General features: G+C 50.9%; 1 long non-coding RNA gene across 1 annotated transcript in view; it reads right to left on the minus strand.

The window, feature by feature from the left end:
• The window catches only part of LOC142290460 (uncharacterized), a 102612-nt gene extending 95747 nt beyond the window's left edge, over positions 1 to 6865 (minus strand). Inside the window, exon 1 of the long non-coding RNA XR_012750314.1 lies at positions 6668 to 6865. This is a non-coding gene — a long non-coding RNA (uncharacterized LOC142290460). The remainder of the gene's footprint in view (positions 1 to 6667) is intronic.
• Between the last annotated feature and the right edge of the window lie 15182 nt (positions 6866 to 22047).

The following is a 22047-nucleotide window of genomic DNA, read 5'->3' on the forward strand; positions in this document are numbered from 1 at the left end:
GGTGCAGCAACACATGCGCCAGGAGATTGACGAGATGCTGAAGCTGGGGGTGATCCAGGCATCCAACAGCGCTTGGGCCTCGCCTGTAGTCCTCGTCCCTAAGAAGGACCGAACCACTCGGTTCTGCGTGGACTACAGGGGGCTCAATGCGGTCACGGTCGCCGATGCGTACCCAATGCCACGCATCGATGACCTGCTCGATCAGTTGGCCGGGGCTCAGTACCTGACCATCATGGATCTGAGCCGGGGATATTGGCAGATCCCCCTGACTCGCAAGGCCAGGGAACGCTCTGCCTTTATTACCCCATTTGGACTGTACGAGTCCACGGTGATGCCATTCGGGATGAGGAATGCCCCTGCCACTTTCCAGCGGATGGTCAACACCCTGCTCAAGGGACTTGAAGGGTACGCGGCCGCGTACCTGGATGACATTGCCGTCTTCAGTCCCACCTGGGAGGACCACCTAGAGCATCTAGCACAGGTGCTCAGGCGGATCCACCGGGCAGGTTTGACCATCAAGCCGGGAAAGTGTCAGCTGGCCATGAGCGAGGTCCAGTACCTCGGTCACCGGGTAGGTGGGAGAACACTGAAGCCCGAGCCTGAGAAAGTGGAGGCCATCGCATCCTGGCCCACCCCCAGGACCAAGAAGCAGGTGATGTCCTTCTTGGGGACCGCTGGGTACTATAGGAGGTTTGTTCCATGCTATAGTAGCCTGGCAAAGCCCCTGACGGACCTCACCAAGAAGAAGCTGCCCTCTGCAGTCGATTGGACAATGGACTGCGAGACAGCCTTCCGGGCCCTAAAGGACGCCCTGTCCAGCCCGCCCGTGCTACAGGCAGCCGACTTCACGCGGCCGTTTGTAGTACAGACCGACGCCAGTGACTTCGGCCTCGGTGCGGTGCTCAGTCAGGTGGACTCTGCGAGCCAAGAGCACCCAGTCTTGTACCTGAGCAGGAAGCTGTTACCAAGGGAAGTTGCCTATTCCACGATGGAGAAGGAGTGCCTGGCCATAGTGTGGGCCCTGCAGCGTCTGAAACCCTATCTATACGGGCGCCACTTCATCGTGGAGACGGACCACAATCCCCTCAGCTGGTTGCACACCGTCTCTGGGACAAATGGGCGATTGTTGCGATGGAGCCTTGCGCTCCAGCAATACAACTTCACCATTCGCCACAAAAGGGGCCGTGACCACGGTAACGCAGACGGGCTGTCCCGACAAGGAGAGGTCGCGGACGGGCGCACGGGGGAACACCAGAGTGTGCTGCCCCCTAGCGCCCTCAAAAGGGGGGAGGTGTGAGGCAAATCCCGGGATATGAAGATGAATTATGACTCCAGTCATAATCCCTCATCACTCCCTGGCAGTGCCCCCTCCCTTCTTGTTCTCAGTGTTCCACTTACACCTCCATGGCCATGTCCTGTGATATGGAGATGAGGTGGTGTGGGAACAAAGGACACAGGATGACTCCCTGCCGTCACCCTGTAACAAGAGTTGTATCTCATTAGCAAGGCTATGGAAATAGCCAGACAGAACGACTCCAGTAAAAAATGGTTCATATCTCGCAAGCCATATTTCTGATAAATATGGCAACCACAAAAATGGTGTCTCCGCATGCAGACGATGCCGGCACACCCTTTTTATGGGAGCAGGACATCGGGAAATGCCCCAGGCGTGATATCAGCCAATGGGGAACTGGCAGACAGGTCATGAGTCCCCTCGTTCTGTGGCTAAATTCATAACTGTCACAATGAGAGCGTTGGCGTCCGCCTACGACGCTCCCAGGCAAAGTTATGGCCCATATTCCATGTTGGGATATTGTCCATAACTCAAGCCAGGGGTGGAGCAGTGCTCCCTGTGAGGTCACGAAGGTAGGAGGGGACCTGGATTTGGCCAGGTTGATAACCCTACTTCGGCCATTTTCCAGTGGTTCTTTCGCTGGGGGCACGTGTAGGAAACATCTGTGGGAAGGATCCTAGAAACCTGGGTACAGCGCCCCCCTGTGGCCAGACGCAACAAGGTAACTGCTGGAACTGTGTATGCCTGTTTGTAACCCATGCTTTGATTGTAACTGTACTCTGACATATGTATATTCTGTAGATTCCCTATTGTATATATTGTAGTTTCTAGTGTGCTTTAGGCTGATTAAATTATATAATTAATCTTGGGCTGTTCTGTTATCTCGATCTTGAATCCCACGTCTGTGTGTTCGGCTAATAGTTACCGTAAATCGGTTGGTGGCAGCGAGTTGTGCCAAGGATTATTGTGGGGAGGCCAGTGAGATTCGGGGAGATTTTATATATTCCGCCCGCGGAGGTCGGGGGAATATATACCTTACTCTCACCGGGGACCCTTCAATAATCGGCATAAGTAGTATAGCGGCCTCCTTGCTTATGGTCGGGCAATTCCATAATTGGCCTGACTATAAGAGGGGCGCTAGAGAGCGCGTCACGTGCTCTGTCTGTCGGTCGGGAGGTATAAAGGAGGGGTGACCCCCACTTGTTACCCCCCGATTGTGACGTACTGGTAGCCAGCGCGGGGGATTTCTGAGTGACCCCCCCGGTGGTTTGTGACACCGTCAAACACCTCTTCTCTCCAAGGTGGTACTGACAAAACTTTTTTTTTTTTTTTTTTTTTTTTTTTTTTGGATAAACAAATCACAATCATATCATTTTATATTAGCCCTGTACGCTGTTCTGAATCTCCTTACGTGTCAAATAAAAAACCCGATTTCAAAAAAGAAAACCAACTCCGACCTGTCGTCCCTCATAATGCATTTCCATTGTCGTCACCTGATCCACTGAAACTGTGCTCATGTATGCTGGCTCCTGAAGCCTTGTAGCACCCCAACTCTGGGAGAGTACGTGCCGGGTACCAGGCTGGCAAACACCAAAAATAACGAACGAGTAACCGTCGCATTACCAACCAAAAACCAGCCCACAAAATGGAAGACAAACTACGTGACGCTAAAATGAAGTGCCGTCGTCATGGGTAAAAACTGGTCCCATACTCCCGCTCGCCTAAGAGAAACAACCGACAACGTCGGGACACCCGCCGAGTGGGAGAAAAAGATCCAAAATATCAATGTATAGATTTGCAATGGGGCGAACAATCCAAACCACCCCTTTTTTTTTTTTTTTTTTTTTAAAAAACAAAACAATCTTCGGCTAAAAAAAGAATAGGCCTACTGTGCTCCACTCACTTACCATAATCATCCAACCCTTCAATACCTTACACCCCACAAGACCCTCATCGCTTCAGTACCGTTCCACAATTTAAATTTGGGAAGACCGTCCTCGTAACAGTTTGCTTGCAACCGAAAATGGTGCACATTCGCTGACTACTGCAGGGCGTGTAATACAAGAGGGTGGCTTGTAAAATCGTCACGCACATAAACCACCAGAGCAACATCCGCTGAATAACGTACCATAGAACCGTCAAGTCCATGCAAAATGGAGGCCTGGATCATGGGCCTAACTTCACCACACACCCCACCATCTGGCTGAGAACTCCAAACCTGGATCCTGCTGGTGGGTTGAGTTACCAAAATACCTGAGATTGGGATTGCAATAAGGTGCCCGATGCTAACCCGGACCCAGACGCCTGTTTGTCTTCAACCCTGCATTGACCCATAGGCATTCAAAGCCACAAAAAACCTAATCAGCCTGATTACTTATTCGAGGAAAGGGCTGTAGTTGGTTAAGGCTTTTACCCACCGGCACCGTCGGACCACTGGTCATTCTCCTATTTCCCAGTCCACCCCCCCCCTTTTGTGTAGCTGGAACCATAATAGGGGGAAAGGCGCAATCAAAGGTAGGTTAATGGACCATGCCCCCCCCCCCGGGCCCAGCATAAGGAGCATTTTTTTTTTTTTTTTTTAATATATATATATAACTATATAAACCTTTTGAATCGCAAATGATCTCAAACAGCTGGCCCTGCAACGCCGTAATACTCCATCTACAAATCTGTCTGTTCCTGCTCTTGAAACTATTATGGCATGGCACGGTGGCTCAGTGGCTAGCTGCAGCCCTGGGGTCCTGGGCCCAAATCCCGCCAAGGACACCATCCGCAAGGAGCCTGTACGTTCTCCCCGTGACTGCGTGGGTCTACTCCGGGCACTCTAGCCTCCTCCCACACCCCCATAAACATACAGGTAAGGAATCCAGACCGTAAGCCCCAATGGGGCAGCGTCCCCAATCCATGCAACGCACCCAAAAACTAAAAGCGAATTTATACCTTTTAGAATATTTATGTGGAAGTAATTGTCCAGAAAATATTAGCGAGCCTAATTATTCTGCGAATAGCTAACCTTGCCGGTTTACCCATCTCACTTGTTTATTTTCGGTTCCTACGGTAAGGAAAACCAATTAAAACATACGTAATTAACCAAAGAGGGAAAATCTAGTACAAAAGGATGAGAATTACTTCACTACAAAAGAGAAGCAATTTTAGAAAAAACAATCAAACCATGCAACTGTACAGAAATATACTTCTCACATTTCGATAAAACTATCTGTGGCCAATATAGATCACTTCTTTCAATTACAGCATGAAATTAGGGGTATAACAGGGGTGTGAGATCCCGTGATCCCATCATATTGTCACTAATCACTAAATCACTTGAAGGGTCAGTTAACCGGTGGCAACAAGATTATTACAAGGAATGTAGGCCGCCTGTAATAAAATAAGGTTGAAAAATAAGATATGTTTAATTTTTGAAAAAACGTCTCAGAGGAGATCTCATTCGTACCTCGTCCGACAAGTCTACAAGCTGCCGTAACCCTCCGTCTGATACATCGCCGCACAATCAGCTCTGTCATCTACTGTATCCTCACCTATCCCCTGTAGACTGTGAGCCCTCGTGGGCAGGGTCCTCTCTCCTCCTGTACCTGTCTGTGCCTTGTACGGTTTATGATTATTATACTGGTACGTATTATGTAAAACCCCTTTCACATGTACAGCGCCATGAATTATATGGCCCTGTAATAAATAATAATAATTTGTATAAATACCCTCGTGGTCAATATAAATAAACTGTCACCAAACTTAATCCTCCGAAATAGGGAAAGCTTCTTTACAGTTAGAGCGGGTAGATTGTGGAATGCTATCTACAAGGGGTAGGAATGCTAGATACCATCACAGCTTTTACCAGAAAAAAGGGGGAGGGCGATTCCCTCAGCACCAATAACATTGTTTGTTATAAATAACTTAGTGACAACATGTAGAGCTGGGCGGGAAGCCTGTTACCTGTGACATCACGTTATCCTCCCAAGGGGGACTTACCCCACCCCGCATTCCCCATCAGGGTACTCACCTGGTGATTCAGGAAATGACAAGACGACTGGATCTAGATCTACCCACGTAACGCCTGCTACGACGACGCTCACACCTATCCAAGGGTTAAGATGACAGACTCCCGACATGGTGGCTACCCATGCCAAAGCTTGCTACCGTGACCCCTGCACATGACCGTACAACGCGATGGTCGGCACCGAACCCACCGCCGCCATAACATGCTGAAACCACTGTGTGACAACGGTGAGGGGCTGTTAACAGTCACCATTGTCATAATGTCAAATGGAGTGTGTTTTGGCCTGGGAGGGGGCTCGGTGTAGGTTTGGTATCAGCAGGAGGGAAAACACGCCACCTGCTGACTGTTGCTTCTTGCCCCTGTTCACTACCAGCCCCTCAATTTGAACAATGAAGTCCTAACAGAATCCCTTAACCCACCCGCTCACTGGGAGACCCACATGGTACCTGGTTCATTCCCAGGCTAGCCCCCTTGGCATTCCCGGGGCATACAAACGGAGGGGAGGGGAAGTTCAGTGCGTGTGGGATGGGGTGATTTGAGCTCTTGCAGGTTAGTGCCTGCATACTACATTCCCCCCCAACGTGCCTCCAACCTGCGCTGTGACAGGGACAGCACTGAGTCTGCACTTCAATTAGGCTGTGTGCGTAATTCATGCGTCCTGCGTCCCCTGCACAGTCTATGGAGACTGTGCAGAGGCCGTACGCACGTTGCATAGTAGAACGCAGCGATTCAGCTGGGGCCCGAATCCCTGTGTTCTAAGAAGTGACATGTCACTTCTTCCGTGCGCTCCGCCGGCAGCTCCTGCTCTGACTATGGCAGGAGCTGCAGGCTGAGCGCACGTTCTCTGCCGGCACCATGCGCCTCAGAACGGAGCTTTTCAGCTGCGCTCTGAGGCACACCTTTTCGGTGCCGTGCAGAGCGCACACAGCCCTACCCTGCTCCTTCTCAGTACTGGCGGCGGTGGCTGGGCGGCGGTGGCTGGGCGGCGGGTAGGCGGGGCCAAAGACAAAAAGCGCGAAGCGCTCTTTTTTTTAAAAACTTAATGGCGGCTCAAAGCTGACCGGCGGGCAGGTAGTTTCCTCAGAAACGCCGCTCGCCGGCGCCCATAGCTTGAGCCTCAGCATGGAGGGAGCCGCTCACAGCTAAAAGCGCCGTGAGCAGGACGCTTTCCTCCATGCTGATTTTTGGGGAGGCTGGAGGGAGGGAGGGGGTTAAGGGTGTTTAAAAAATGACGAGCACAAGCGGACCAGCAGGCGGGTCGTTCCCATAGAACGCTGCGCTCACCGGCACACACTGCTTGTGCCTCAGCAGAGAGGGAGCCGCTCACAGCTAACAGCGCTGTGAGCTGAAACGCTTACCTCCCTGCTGATAGCTCTCATGCCGCCTCCAGGAGCGGGTCCCTGTGTCCGGCTGTCCAAACAGGTCCGGGTCCTGCAGCCGAGAGGCTGGAAGCTGGGCAGCACAGTGATATGTATCCAGGAGGCGGGGCTTAGGCCAGTCACACCACAGGAGGCGGGGGCGGCAGGTCAGTGTCTTTCCAGGGGGGAGAACTCTATTTTAACATGCAGAGGGGCCAGCAGTCAGGGGGCAGCATCTCAAGTTTCTGGCTACAGTGCCCCTCATAAAGGGACACGTCAGATTTGAAAAATTTGACTTGGTCACTAAGGGGATAAAATCCACACCAGGGGTCTGATTCCTTGCAGAAAAAGTGCATAGTATGTGGATGAGATTTCAAGTGTTTGATACTTTTTTTTTTCCCACTGAGGACCATGCAACCACATGTGACAGCTCCCAGCACTGGCAGCTCCCAGGATAAGGACAGAAAACCAGGAATGACAGGGTGTGGTGATCACACTCCATAATGATCAGCGATGGTTCCAGATTCTCGTGAATTCCAGGGCACAAGCATCTATCACAGACCAGCATTCCTCATCACGAGTTATGAATCACCCTGGGATTCAGCAGCTGTGGGGAATAGTAAAAGCCAATCCTGCCATTAGAAGCACATGGTCAGCTTCATTCTCAGAACTCTCACTAATAGGTCTGCAATGTCATTAGTGCGGTAATATTAGCAGAAATGGCAACTAGCACTAAGAAAACTCCAAATGAATAATGCACAGCCAAGTCATCAAAAGCAGGATTGGGACCATTCCTTATAGAAATGCCATCAGCATCTGACAAGCGAGTGTAGCGTCGGCTATTGGTGATCTTCCAGTTTATAGTCCACATTCGCAGAGTCTAGGTACCAGTATATTTATTCTGCATGGATTTTTTGTGGATAGTTCATACATATTAAGCTTTTTTAGGTGACATTTTAATAAAAGTAGTGTACCCATCATGTCCAGAACTATCTGGAAGAATTTCTATTTTGTCAGCATCTTTCGTTATTTTCTGAACCATTGCAGCACAAGGCCTAAGGGTATGTGCGCACGTTGCTTTTTACCTGCTTTTTACCTGCTTTTTTGCTGCTTTTTCTTCTGCGCTGTTTAATGCCAAAATGGATGTGTTCTTCTATTCAAGCAAAGTCTATGGGAATTTGGGTTTCTTGTTCACACTATGTTGTTCAAAATGCTGCCTTTTTGTGGCAGAACTTTGGTCAAAAACTCAGCTTTGCAGTGCAAAACCCAAATGGCAAAAACAATTGACATGTTGCTTCTTTGAAAAGCTGAGTTTTTGACCAAAGTTCTGCCACAAAAAGGCAGCATTTTGAACAACATAGTGTGAACAAGAAACCCAAATTCCCATAGACTTTGCTTGAATAGAAGAACACATCCATTTTGGCATTAAACAGCGCAGAAGAAAAAGCAGCAAAAAAGCAGGTAAAAAGCAGGTAAAAAGCAACGTGCGCACATACCCTAAGACAGTTATTGCTGTATGTACACTGCTGTGTTTAGGGCGTAGGCTGCATTCCTCAAGCAGCTACAGAGCTCCAAGTTGTGGAATAACAAGGCGGAATATTGTCCTGCGCCTCACATCCGCTCACAGTGCGCCCTCCTGTGGCTACATGAGAAAATGACGGCATAAACGATTCCAGGAATGAACACAGGTGGTGCTAGAGGCGTACAGAAGATTGAGAATACTGTGTCATGTACACGTAGCCAGAATATAACAACATAAGAAGCAGAAGCAGACTAAAGGCTGCCTTACACGCTACGACATCTCTAAAGTGATCTCGTTGGGGTCACGGAATTTGTGACGCACATCCGGCCGCTTTAGCGATGTTGTTGTGTGTGACACCTATGAGCTATTTTCAATCGCTGCAAAAACGTTCAAAATCGCTCATCGGTGACATCCCCCCTAATCTCGATTATCGTTGCTGCTGCTTGGACGATGTAGTTCCTCGTTCCTGCGGCAGCACACATTGCTATGTATGACACCACAGGAACGAGGAACCTCACCTTACCTGCGGCCGCCCGCAATGAAAAAGGAAGAAGGTGGGCGGGATGTTACATCCCGCTCATCTCCGCCCCTCCACTTTGATTGGGCGGCCACTTAGTGACGTCGCTGTGACGCCGAACGCACCGCCCCCTTAGAAAGGAGGCGGTACGCCGGTCACAGTGACGTCGCTAGGCAGGTAAGTAGTGTGACGGGTCCGCGCGATTTTGTGCGCCACGGGCAGCGATTTGCCCGTGCCACACAAATGATGGGGGCGGGTATGCACGCTAGCGATATCGGTAACGATATTGCAGCGTGTAAAGAGGCCCTAAGGCTGTGTGCGCACTTTGCGTTGAGTTTGTTGTAGTTTTAAACGCATCCTCTGGCAGAAATTGTCTTTGTCAAATTTGGTTTTGACCACAAAAACGCTAAAAATACGCTTGCGTTTTTACTGTGATTTACATGCTTTTTCCTTACTTAAAGTCAGATGCGTTTTGAATACAAATACACTACTAAATAAAGTTTAAACATTCAAACACTATGAAAAGAAAAGAAAAAAATTATAACAAATATGATTAAAATCATACATAAAATAGCTAATTTTATTAAAATTATAACTGTGTTCTAATATTTATGTATAAAATAACGTTAAATTATGGATTTTCATTAATTTAATTGTCGGACTATGTGCGTGTGTAAAGGGACATATCATGCCCTTAATATAAAGTCAAAAACGCATGCGTTTATTTTGTCAAAAAGCATGTTTTCTGCATCAAAAAAGCATGTAAAACGCTAGGATTTTGAGACTTTAATGTTAGCAAAATGCTGCCAAAATGGCAAAAATAATTGGCATGTTGTTGCTTCTTCAAACGCAGAGATTTTGACAAACTTTCTGCAACTGAAGCGCTGCGTTTTTAACAGCATTGTTTGCACAAGAAAGCCCTACTTCCCATAGACTTTGCTTGAAAATCAAAACGCATGCATTTTGACATTAAAACGCTGCTGTTCAAAGCGCTGCGGAAACGCATGAAAAACCGCAAAGTGCACACACAGCCTAAGGCTACTTTCACACTCCAGTCTTTTTCCATCAGTCACAATCCGTTGCCTTGAGAAAATATGGTATCCTGCAAAATATTTTGCAGGATATAGTTTTTTCCCCATAGACTTGTATTAACGATGGATTGCGACTGATGGTCTTGTGTTGCATCCGCTGTGCGGAAGGAACTGACACTGTAACGTTTTTTGGAGCATCAAAAAAACGCAATGCGCAGAACTCCGTCGCAATCCGTCAAAAGGTATAATGGTAGTCTATGGTGCAGGATTCCGCTGTAATCCATCACACAACGGAATCCAGTGCTGGATTCCGTCATGTTCTACTGAGCATGCCCGGCATGTCTGGCACTCCCATTGGGCTGTCCCAAAAACAAACGGATCATGACGGATCCGTTGTAAAACAGACACACAACGGATGTAAGGCTAGTTTCACACTTGCGTTGAACAGTATCCGTTGCATTGCGTTGTGTAACGGATGCAACGGATGTGTTGCATATAGTGGCACAACGGATGCTGCAAAACAACGCAATTCGTTTTGTTTTTTTTTACAGTTTTACCAGCGGCAGACTATTGTAAACGATCAGCTGATCGCTGCCAGTAGCCGGCCGCCGGGTGATCAGCTGATCGCTCCCTGCAGCCGACCGCCGGTGATCAGCTGAGCGCTGTCACTTGCCGGCCGCCGGGTGATCAGCTGATTGCTCCCTGCAGCCGACCGCCGGTGATCAGCTGAGCGCTGTCACTTGCCGGCCGCCGGGTGATCAGCTGATCGCTCCCTGCAGCCGACCGCCGGGTGATCAGCTGAGCGCTGTCACTTGCCGGCGCCCGGGCATGCCGGCGGGCGGGCGCTCAGCTGAGCGCTGTCACTTGCCGGCAGCCAGGCATGCCGGCGGCCGGGCATGCCAGCGGGCGGGCGCTCAGCTGAGCGCTGTCACTTGCCGGCGCCCAGGCATGCCGGCGCCCAGCTGAGCGCTGTGACTTTACGGCGGTCGGCATGCCGGTGGCCGGTCCCTCAGCTGAGCGCTGTCGCTTGCCGACGGCTCAGCTGAACGTTCGGCCACCGCGAGCCAAAATAACGTTTGATTTAAAAAAAATAAAAAAAAAAAAAAAAAAAGAAGAGCATGCGCAGTGGAATCCAGAGGATTCCGCTGCTCAAAATAACGTTACATGCTGCGTTCCTCCCGCTGGGCGGAAGCAACGGAGCGTCGCCCAGCGGAAGCAACGCAGGTCCTTTTGGTACAATCCGTCACCCATACACGTCTATGGGAAACAGCGGAATCCGTTAACGGATTCCGCTGTTTTCCAAAAGGGCGGATTGTAACGAAAGGAAATAAACGCAAGTGTGAAAGTACCCTAACGGACGCAACTGATCAGTTTTTTCACAGGATTCCAGTGAACGGAATCCTGTGAAATAACTGAATTGTTGCATCCGTTGACAGCTAAAAAACGACGGATCCGTCGTTCAGTCGTAACGGCGGACCTGGCAGATTTGAAACGACTGAAGTGTGAAAGTAGCCTTAGGCTAAGTTCACATTTCCGCTAAAATGTATCAGTCACAATCCGCTGCTCTTGTAAACAACGGAATCCGTTTAGCGGATTCCGTTGCTCCCATAGACTTGTATGAGCAGCGGATTGTGATTGATGATGCTGTGTTGCACCCTCCGCCCGACTGATCAGTCGTGGAACGACTGACCGCCGGGCGGGAGGAACGCAGCATGTAACGTTTTTTGAGCAGCGAGATCTGTCGGATTTCGCTGCGCATGCTCTCTGGCTCCCTGCACACGTCACCAGCTTTGGTTGGTTACCCGATATTTACCCTGGTTACGGTGCAAGGAGCCAGCGCTAAGCGGTGTAGACCCGTAACCAAGGTAAACATCGGGTGCTTTGCTACCCGATATTTAGTCTGGTTACGTGTGCAGGGAGGCCGACACTTCCCCGCTCGGCCCCGCTCCCTCCCGCACATGTGTGTATACACACACACTCACACATACACTCACCTGTCCCAACCATGTAGACAAGCACTGCCACTGACACCCTCGTCTGGCCCCGCTCGGCTCCACCCCCTCCCGCACTCTGCATGTTCACACACATACATCCATACATGCATGCACGCACACACTCACACATACACTCACTGGTCCCTAGCCATGCAGACCGCAGCACTGCCACTGACATCCTCAGCGCCTGGCCCCGCCTGGCTCCGCCCCCTCCCGCACTCCGCATGTGACCACACACACATACACACACACACCTGTCCTGCAGTCCCTGCGGCACTGACGTCCTCAGTGCCACGGCCCCGCTCGGCTCCCCCCCGAACTCCGCCCCCCGCACACAACGGAATCCGACAAAGAATTCTGTTCTTTGTCATCCGTTGTACAGCGCATCAGTCACATGCGTCAAGCTTGACGCATGTGACTGATACAAAACAACGGAAATGTGAACTTAGCCTTACACATTTGTAACCTCGGTCAGTATCAGCATGCTTGAAGGATATTGGGAAAACATAAAATGGCAGTAAAAATGGAGATATACAGAATTCCTAATTAATATTTTTTTATTGTATTTTTACCAACCATACATTGGTTTAGAAGAGTTTTCCAGTTTCAGAAAATCCACATCTAGTTTGGTTTTTAAAAATAAAAACTGTATCCTACTCATCCTGCCGGGGTCCAGCGCGGAGTGTGCGCCACAGATCCTAGTGTGTGTCATTGTTTGCTGTTTGCAGTGCTGACATCACATTGATAGCACTGCTACCATAAGTAACTGAGCTTCATTGTTGATAGCACAAGCCGATGACTGGTTGCCACATTGTCGATGTGACATCAAGGCTGCAGAAAATAAAAGTCATCAGGAGCAGCAGCACAAGGTCAATGCTAGACACATAGTGTGAGTAAAGAGCAGGGTTTTGTTAATAATCGGAAAACCCCTTCAACAACAAAAGACAATTACTAGACGATAATGCTAGTTTGCTATATTTCTTTATGGTTTAATTTTATGTTTACCACATTTTTTGGACTAAACATGCACATGACTATCACAAACATCGCCCACTCGTGGAACACATGATTCGAATGCAACCTTTAAAGGGGTACTCCGCTTCTCACACTCACTTGCCCTCTCACCTATGGCAATTGGCTGACGAGCGAACAATATTCACCAACTTGTCCACACAACCAAAGCACACTTTTCGTTGCCACCACCCATCGTTTTGATAGTCCAATGAGCTGCCTACTCTAGATAAGACACTGGGAAACATGCCACCCAGCATTCTCAAACTCCTGATAGGTACTCTTCTTGCACTCTTACCATACAAAGGGTAATGTAACCAGTCTAGGCTTTCCCTCTTTGAGGCTGTGAGTAAAATTAGAGCAGCAAGGAACAAAATTTACAAATTTTAAATTTTATAATTAGAAAAAAAATATATACACTGCTAAAAAAGTTACAGAGATGAAATAACAAAAAACATACATAAAAGCAAAAACAGTATAAAACAAAAATGGCTAAATGAAGCAAGCTCTTGTGATTAGATCAGGGAGTGATTCTTTGCAGCAGTCACTGCAGAAATTAGAACAGATCTGCAATTCAGGTTGTCCTCCTGGAATTTGACCATGAGGTTTTCTGGAGGAGATACTCCACCCCTACTCCTGGTCTGGTGAGTGGAGAATGGCTCGTTATATACACGTAAACATGGGATCAAAGACATACTGTAATAGCTGAAAGTGTTGGCACCTTTGAAGTTATTCTAGGAAAGTGAAAGAATTTCTCCCAGAAAATGATTGCACTTATACATGTTTTGTTATACACGTTTATCTCCGTTCTGGAACTACAAAAAAAAAAAAAGAAAAAAAAAAACTGAAAAAAGACAAATTGGACATAATTTCACACAGAACTCTGAAAATGAGCCAAACAAAATTGTTGGCTCCCTCATCTTAATATTCAGTTGCACACTGTTTGGAATATATAACTGCTATCAGGGTCGGTCTGGCCCGCCAGGGTAGCGGGGAATCCCCCGGTAGGCCCCTGTGCCTTATATAGTGCAGGGCATTGTATAGCGCCAAGGGGCTGCCGGTTTCTCGGGGCCGGCGTTATGTGCGGCAGACTGGGCAGGGCCCCCACACTTTGATGGGCCCCCCTCCCACGCTCTGAGGGCCCCCAGCCTTTCAATCACAAACTGCAGCGATAGCACAAGTTCCGTACTATCGCTGCAGTTTCCGCGGCTGCAGAAGGACTTGTGGTGACATCACAGTCATGTGATAGTGTGGAGCCCCTGAGACGCCACAGGGCACAGCACCTGATTTTAGGTGCTCTGCTCATCCTGAATTCCTGGGTGATCAGTGTCGGTTCTACACAAGATCACATCTCAGGCTACGGGGACCCACTAGTAACAGATAGGTGCATGAGAGAAGAATTCACCGGGTCACAACCGGCACTGGGATCCGAGGAGTTCGGGATCGCCGGGAGCCCATCATGGTGATAACTGGCACCTTGCGGTGTTACGAGGGGGACCCGGGGAAGCGTGCCAAGATGGGAAATGGACAGCTTCCGCCGGTCAAGGTCCACTGTGCGGTGTAAGGGACCGCTGCTATGGTCAGGAAAGAGTGAGCGGGTTGCTACTAGTGATCGTCTGGAATGTCACAGACGATCTATGTACACCGGTCCGCCCTAACCAGTGAGGGTTGTATGACTCGGGGCTTCTCGTTCGGTGTACCTGTTGCACAGGGACGCACAGAGGTGCCTACGCACGTGTGCCAGTGGGAGTCACAGGAATATGGCACGAGGGTAGCACAGAGGTGCCCACACACGTGTGCTTCAGAAACAGGTGAGTCCAACAGAGACTCAAGGAGCTCACCTGGGACAGGAACACAGCCTGCTAAATGGAATACTGCCAGAGCAGCAAGGCAGGGGCAAGACCTGCAAACCAGGTGCTGCCTGAGCAGCAAGGGCAAAGCCCACAAAAGACAATGACATCTGTACAGTGGCATGGCAGCACACTGCCAGACATCCAAACATAGAAGGACGGTCACGCGCCACCATGAAGGCAGAAGGAGCTTTTAAGGAGGCGTAGCTCCACCCAAGGGCGGGCGCGAGATGGGCGTGACTCAATCAGTATTCAGCACATCACCAGCCTCGTTATCGGGCCGTGTGATATCAGTGAGCGAATCAGAAGACGTCACGTGGGGCACATGCTCATCTTCCTGCCTCTGGGTCATAAAGGCGGGATCCTCGATTTCACAATGTGCAGAGATAAGGGAAGTCTTGCTGCTTCGCTGAGCATCCATCCTTTGCACACTGTGCAACCTCTCAGACCCTCTGTGATGCTGAGCAGGAGGGCCCGTGGCAGCCAAGGGATGGGAGACCGATCCATTATTTGCAAGGGGAGAACCACTAGGTTTCACCCTTCCGCTGCGTCTCCGAGGAGGCAACTCCTGCAGACCGTGCAGTCTCCCAGACCTTTGGCGCTGCTGAGCAGGAGGGCTCGTGGCAGACAAGGAATGGGGGACCACCTCATTCCTTGCTACAGAAAAGCCACGAGGTGTAACACTGAGGGCATAACAAGCAGTAAGTAAAAAACACCTTGAACCGCAGCCTTTGTGTCGTCTGCTTTGCCCTGCACCTCATCAACATCCACCATAGACATTCCCAACGGTTGCTCCGGGGTACCCGCTCCACCTTTGGGGAGCAAGAAACACCTCAGCTGCCACAACACCAGCCCCGGAGGTCCCATCCAGCAGCTGCGGTTCCATAGCCGCAAAATACCACAGGTGGCGTCAAGAATTTTACTAAACTACAACCCCCATCATCATATCCCATCCGCCATTTTAATTGACTCCGCCAGGATCACGGAGCCGGGCCCGACACTGAGTCACCTAAGGCCCTGGGGCGGGTGAGTCAATATTACCGTAGGTCCTGCACTGCGGAAGTCCCAGACCTGTCCTGGAGACCGTGCCGCTATTCAAATGTATGCGCATCTTTTAGACGCGCGTATATTTGAACAGTGCGGCCGGTGTCAGGACTGAGGCGGAGGAGCTGCTCAGCCCCACACCGACACAGCGGCCGTCATCACACTGCCGCCGGAGCAGCAGAGAAGAGGACACGCAGGGCTGCAAGTAAGCGCTCAGGAGGAGCTGAAGGAAAAAAAATATATATTGTGAGGTAGCGTGGTCGGCTGCGCAGCAGAAGACACGGGATCCAGGCACCAAGGGTCACAGCACACGGTTTAATATCCAAACAAAAGTCCACAACAGTACACATGTGCCTCTCCGGCAGAGAACTCAGGGAGTTGTGTTCACTCCCTCACACCCGGCACACCTGCCCTTGTTCCTGTTTCCTTTTAACCCTTCCTTCAGCCTGTAGGGAAACAGCATTAACCCTGGAGTGGAGTTACTTTCTATCATGGAGTGAGCACAACCGGGGCGAGACATACCGGCCGTCATAGATAACCCCGGTCACAGTCTCACATACCCCCCCCTCAGTTCAAGCGTGCGGGGTTGAACTCCCGCCATCAAACACGGGCCACGGGACAAGGCATCGGCGTTGCCCTGCAACCTACCGGCCCGGTGTTCAACCGTAAACCGGAAGTTCTGCAGAGAAAGGAACCACCGGGTAACCCGGGCATTCCGTTCCTTGGCGGACCTCATCCAGACCAGCGGAGAGTGATCCGCCACCAAGCGAAACTGTCGTCCCAGCAGGTAATAGCGTAGGGTCTCCAAGGCCCACTTGATCGCCAGGCACTCCTTCTCCACTACGCTATAATTCCGCTCGGGAGGGGTGAGCTTCCTACTTAAGAAGGTGACGGGGTGTTCCTCCCCCTGAACTACCTGAGACAGCACTGCACCCAGGCCGACCTCCGAGGCGTCAGTCTGTACTATGGACTCCTTTCGGAAATCAGGGTTGACAAGAACGGGCTGTCCGCACAGGACCCCCTTCAGGGCCCGGAAGGAGTCCTCGGCCTGCGGAGTCCAGCGCACCATGACGGACTTCTTGCCTTTGAGAAGGTCCGTCAAGGGGGCTGATAGTCCCGCAAAATCTTTTACAAACCTCCTGTAATACCCCACGATACCCAGGAAGGCCCTAACCTGCTTCGTGGTCAGGGGTCTAGGCCACTTCTGGATCGCCTCAACTTTGTTAATTTGGGGCTTAATCACTCCTTGGCCTATTACGTAGCCCAAGTAGCGGGCTTCCATGAGCCCCAACGCACATTTCTTGGGATTGGCTGTCAATCCGGCTGTTCGGAGCGCGTTCACCACCGCTTGTACCTGTTCCAAGTGGGTCTGCCACTCAGAGCTGTAAATAATGATGTCATCAAGGTATGCTGATGCATACGCCTGGTGGCGTTCCAGCACCAAGTCCATCAACCTCTGGAACGTGGCCGGAGCGCCATGTAACCCAAAAGGCAAGACAACATACTGGAAGAGACCCTCCGGCGTAACAAAAGCGGTTTTCTCCTTGGCGGACTCCGTCAGTGGCACCTGCCAGTACCCCTTGGTCAGGTCGAGCGTGGTGAAATATCACGCCTGTCCCAGCTTATCAATCAGCTCATCCACCCGGGGCATGGGGTAGAGATCGAACTTGGATATTTCGTTTAATCTCCTAAAGTCATTGCAGAACCTTAAGGAGCCATCGGGTTTTGGTATTAGGACAATGGGACTAGCCCATTCACTCCGGGATTTTTCGATGACCCCCAGGCGTAGCATTGTCTTCACTTCCTCTGATATGGCTTGTCTTCGAGCCTCCGGCACCCGGTATGACTTCAGGCGTACCTTCAGGTGAGGCTCGGTGACAATGTCATGTCGTATCAGACTGGTCCTACCAGGCAGCTCGGAGAAGACATCGGGGTTCTGCTGAACCAGCCGTCTGGCCTCTCGCCTCTGTTGCTTGGTGAGGGCTTCTCCAATCCTTACTTCCGGTTCGTCCTCTCCGGAGGTCGCTGGAGCCGGATGTGAACGACCCGAAGAGGAGGGAGATGGGGAGAAAACAACCATCAGGCTTTCCCGTTCCTGCCAAGGTTTTAATAGGTTGATATGGTATATTTGTTCAGGTTTCCGCCTACCGGGCTGCAATACTTTATAGTTGACCACCCCGACTCTTTCCTTTATCTCGTAGGGGCCTTGCCACTGAGCCAGGAATTTACTCTCCGCCGTGGGGATTAAAACCAACACCCGATCCCCGGGTTTAAAGGACCGCACGGTGGCTTGTCTATTGTAGCGGCCGCTTTGCGCGGCCTGAGCCTCCTGTAAATGCTCTTTCACAATTGGCATGACCGCGCTTATGCGGTTCTGCATTCCTAAAATGTGTTCAATCACGCTTTTATGGGGGGTGGGCTCTTGCTCCCATGTTTCCTTTGCCAGGTCCAACAATCCCCGGGGATGTCGCCCGTATAACAATTCAAAAGGCGAAAACCCCGTGGATGCCTGTGGCACCTCTCGTATGGCAAACATCAAATAGGGAAGCATCATATCCCAGTCTTTCCCGTCTTTGGAAATCACCCTTTTGAGCATGGTTTTCAGGGTTTTATTGAATCGTTCTACTAACCCATCCGTCTGAGGATGATACACAGACGTACGCAACTGCTTGATCTGGAGTAGCCGGCATAGCTCTTTGGTTACTTTAGACATGAATGGGGTCCCCTGATCCGTAAGGATCTCCTTGGGCAACCCCACCCGGCAGAACACAGCAAACAACTCCCGAGCTATAAGCTTCGCCGCAGTATGTCTGAGAGGTATCATCTCTGGATACCGGGTGGCATAGTCAACGATCACTAGGATGTGTTGGTGCCCTCGAGCGGACTTTACGAGGGGCCCCACCAGATCCATCCCTATCCGTTCAAAAGGGACTTCTATAATGGGTAACGGTACCAACGGACTGCGAAAGTGTGTCAGGGGTGCGGTAAGCTGACACTCCGGGCAGGTTTCGCAGAACCGTTTTACCTCCCCAAAGACCCCGGGCCAATAGAACCTTTGCAATATTCTCTCCTGCGTTTTCTTGACCCCTAGGTGGCCACTCATCAGGTGTTTATGAGCTAAGTCGAGGACCCGCCGGCGATACGGCTGGGGCACCACCAACTGTTCTACCCCCACGCCCCGTATTTCATCTACCCGGTAGAGTAAATCCTGCTTAAGAGCGAAATGGGGGTACCTTACCTGGGCACCGAGCAGCTGTGCCACCCCGTCAACTACTGTCACCCGACTCCGGGCATGTATTAATGAAGGGTCCTGGAGTTGGGCTGTCCCAAACGTATCCGGGGACGCCTCCAACTCCGGGATGGGCTCGACCGTCTCAGCCTCTCCTGCCAATACCTCTAGGGGCGACCTATCGGGTTCACATTCTGTCCCTATCATGGGGAACCCTACGGCAGGCGTCCCGGATTCAGGATTGTAGGGCTCAGGTCCCGGACTGACCAATATCTGAGGGGACTTAGGAGGTCCCTTCCATAAAGTCCAAAAATAGGGCAGATCCCTTCCTAGGATCACGTCATAGGGAAGAGTGTTAATAAGTCCCACCTCATGTTGCACCTGACCGCAAGGTGCTGTGATGGTGACAATCCCCGTGGGATAGTCTCGGCGGTCCCCATGTATGCAAACCACCCCCACGGTACGTCCTGTGGCCTTTACTTTAGCCCTCAAGGTTGATCGCACAAGGGTCACTAAGCTTCCGGAATCCAACAAGCCTGTAACCGGACATCCATTCACCTGTATTTGGCACAAGTGGGGCTCAGTTTCTGGGGAGACCAGGTCAGCGGTACACACCACCTGAGCATACATTGAACCCCGCCGGGTAACCCCACAATCCATGGGCTCCGTGGTGAGTGGACACTGGGCTTCCATATGTCCCACCCGCTGGCACCGCCAACATCTAATAGGGAAGGAAACCCTCATGACGAGTTGTCGTTTAGGGTATATAGCCTTCCGGACCTCAGGGACGGAGGGCGCGGCCTCAGACGGGACGGTAGCGGACTCCTGCCCCGGTGTCAGCGGTGGGTCCTTGGCCCTAGGCTTGGAGGGGCCGGACTGACGAGCGGTACGCAAAGTCTCAGTGTCCCGTATCAAGTCCTGCGTAGCCACATGCCGTTCTACCAGGCCCACTAATTGGTCCAGGGTACTTGGGTCGCCCTGTCCTACCCACCGTTGAATGGTGACGGATAAAGTGCGTACAAAACGATCAACTACTACCCTTTCTACCATTTGCGCCGGGCTCAGAGTGTCAGGCTGCAACCACTTCTTTACGAGATGCAACAAGTCATAGGCCTGGGAGCGTACGGGTTTGGCTTCCTCATAGAACCACTGATTTACCCGCTGAGCCCGTACATAGGTATTCACCCCCATCCGAGCAAGTATTTCGGCTTTCAGGGTCGCATATTCTAAGGCGTCCTCGGTACAGAGGTCCAGGTACGCTTTTTGGGGCTCCCCCGTCAGATAGGGCGACAATACCTCAGCCCACTGGGGGGTCGGCAGCTTTTCCCGCTCGGCCACCCGCTCAAACACCGCCAGGAACGCTTCCACATCATCCCCCGGGGTCATCTTTTGCAACGCTTGTCTCACCGCTTTCCGGACGCTGCCGTCGTCACCCGGTCCCGGGGTTGTTGCTGCCGGTCCGGCACGGATCGACTTGGCCAGGAGAACCATCTGTTCTTGGTGCCTTTGTTCCTGCAATTTCAAAGAGTGCTGCTGATGATCCAACGACCGGAGCAGGTGTGCATTGATCTGTTGCTGCTGCTTTAGTATTTCCTCCATAGCGTCGCCGGGTTTGGGCTGTAGTATAGCCGCTTGAATCCAGGACATGTGCTACCGGGTCACCAGAAATGGAAGCTACACCTCACCGGGCTGGCATGCCCGCCGATTCTCCACCATATGTGAGGTAGCGTGGTCGGCTGCGCAGCAGAAGACACGGGATCCAGGCACCAAGGGTCACAGCACACGGTTTAATATCCAAACAAAAGTCCACAACAGTACACATGTGCCTCTCCGGCAGAGAACTCAGGAAGTTGTGTTCACTCCCTCACACCCGGCACACCTGCCCTTGTTCCTGTTTCCTTTTAACCCTTCCTTCAGCCTGTAGGGAAACAGCATTAACCCTGGAGTGGAGTTACTTTCTATCATGGAGTGAGCACAACCGGGGCGAGACATACCGGCCGTCATAGATAACCCCGGTCACAGTCTCACAATATATATTTTCACGTATCCTCTTCCGTTCCCGCGGTGCCTCCAGCTGGTTCTTCCAGACCGCAGGACACAGACCCCTCGATGATCCCGTCCTCTGCACGGAGCCGTCGCTGCAGGTGACTTCATGGCTTTACTGCAGTTAAATGCTTTATGGTGCCGCAAAGCATTTAACTGCAGTAAAACCATGATGGCATCCTGCAGCAGCAGCTCCGTGCACCGGACGAGATCATGGAGAGGTCTATGAGCCTGTGGACTGATAAGGTAAGGACAGCGCAGGAACGGAGGACAGGTGAGAATTAGGGTAAGTTCACACACTGCGTTTTTCGCGGCATTTTGGCGCGTTTTTCGGGTGCATTTTTGTTCAGAAAACTGCATGACTTTGCTTCCCCAGTAGTAAATTTCCAATTTACTATTGGAAATAAAGAATCTTCCCCATTTTGATAGAGAGAAAAAGTAACCTCCAGACAGAGCACAATCCACTATACCAAGACCACCACGTACAAGGGGGAAATACAACCACACCATGACCAGACAACATATTACCACCACATAGTGACCGAATACAATCACAAACCATGACAAGACCACATATTACTACTACACAATGATGAATACTACAATACATGATCCTGAATAAAAACCACAATACTAATAACATTAATATTACCATCAGTGCCATTATACACAGGAGCTCTGTATATAGTGTCAGTGTACAGGTAATACAGTGATCACAGATGACTTTATAAACAGAAGATCTGTATACAGGTAACGGGCCCCCCCATCCCTGGTAGCAACGGGCCCCCCCCCATCCTTGTGCCATGTACCAACGGCCCCCCCATCCTTGTACAGTGTATGAATGGGCCACCCATCCTTGTGCAGTGTACCAACGGGCCCACCCATCCTTGTGCCATGTACCAACGGGCCCCCCTATCCTTGTGCAGTGTAGCAACGGTCCCCCCATCCTTGTGCAGTGTAGCAATGGTCCCCCCCATCCTTGTGCAGTGTATGAATGGGCCTCCCATCCTTGTGCAGTGTATGAATGGGCCCCGCGTTTTAGCCGCGTTTTTAGCACTTTTTACCTGCGTTTCCATTGCATAACCCCTTAACGACCCATGACGTACTGGGTACGTCATGGATCGTGTGCAGTTAAATCC

Source organism: Anomaloglossus baeobatrachus, chromosome 2, assembly GCF_048569485.1.
Source record: "Anomaloglossus baeobatrachus isolate aAnoBae1 chromosome 2, aAnoBae1.hap1, whole genome shotgun sequence".
Classification (NCBI taxonomy): domain Eukaryota; kingdom Metazoa; phylum Chordata; class Amphibia; order Anura; family Aromobatidae; genus Anomaloglossus; species Anomaloglossus baeobatrachus.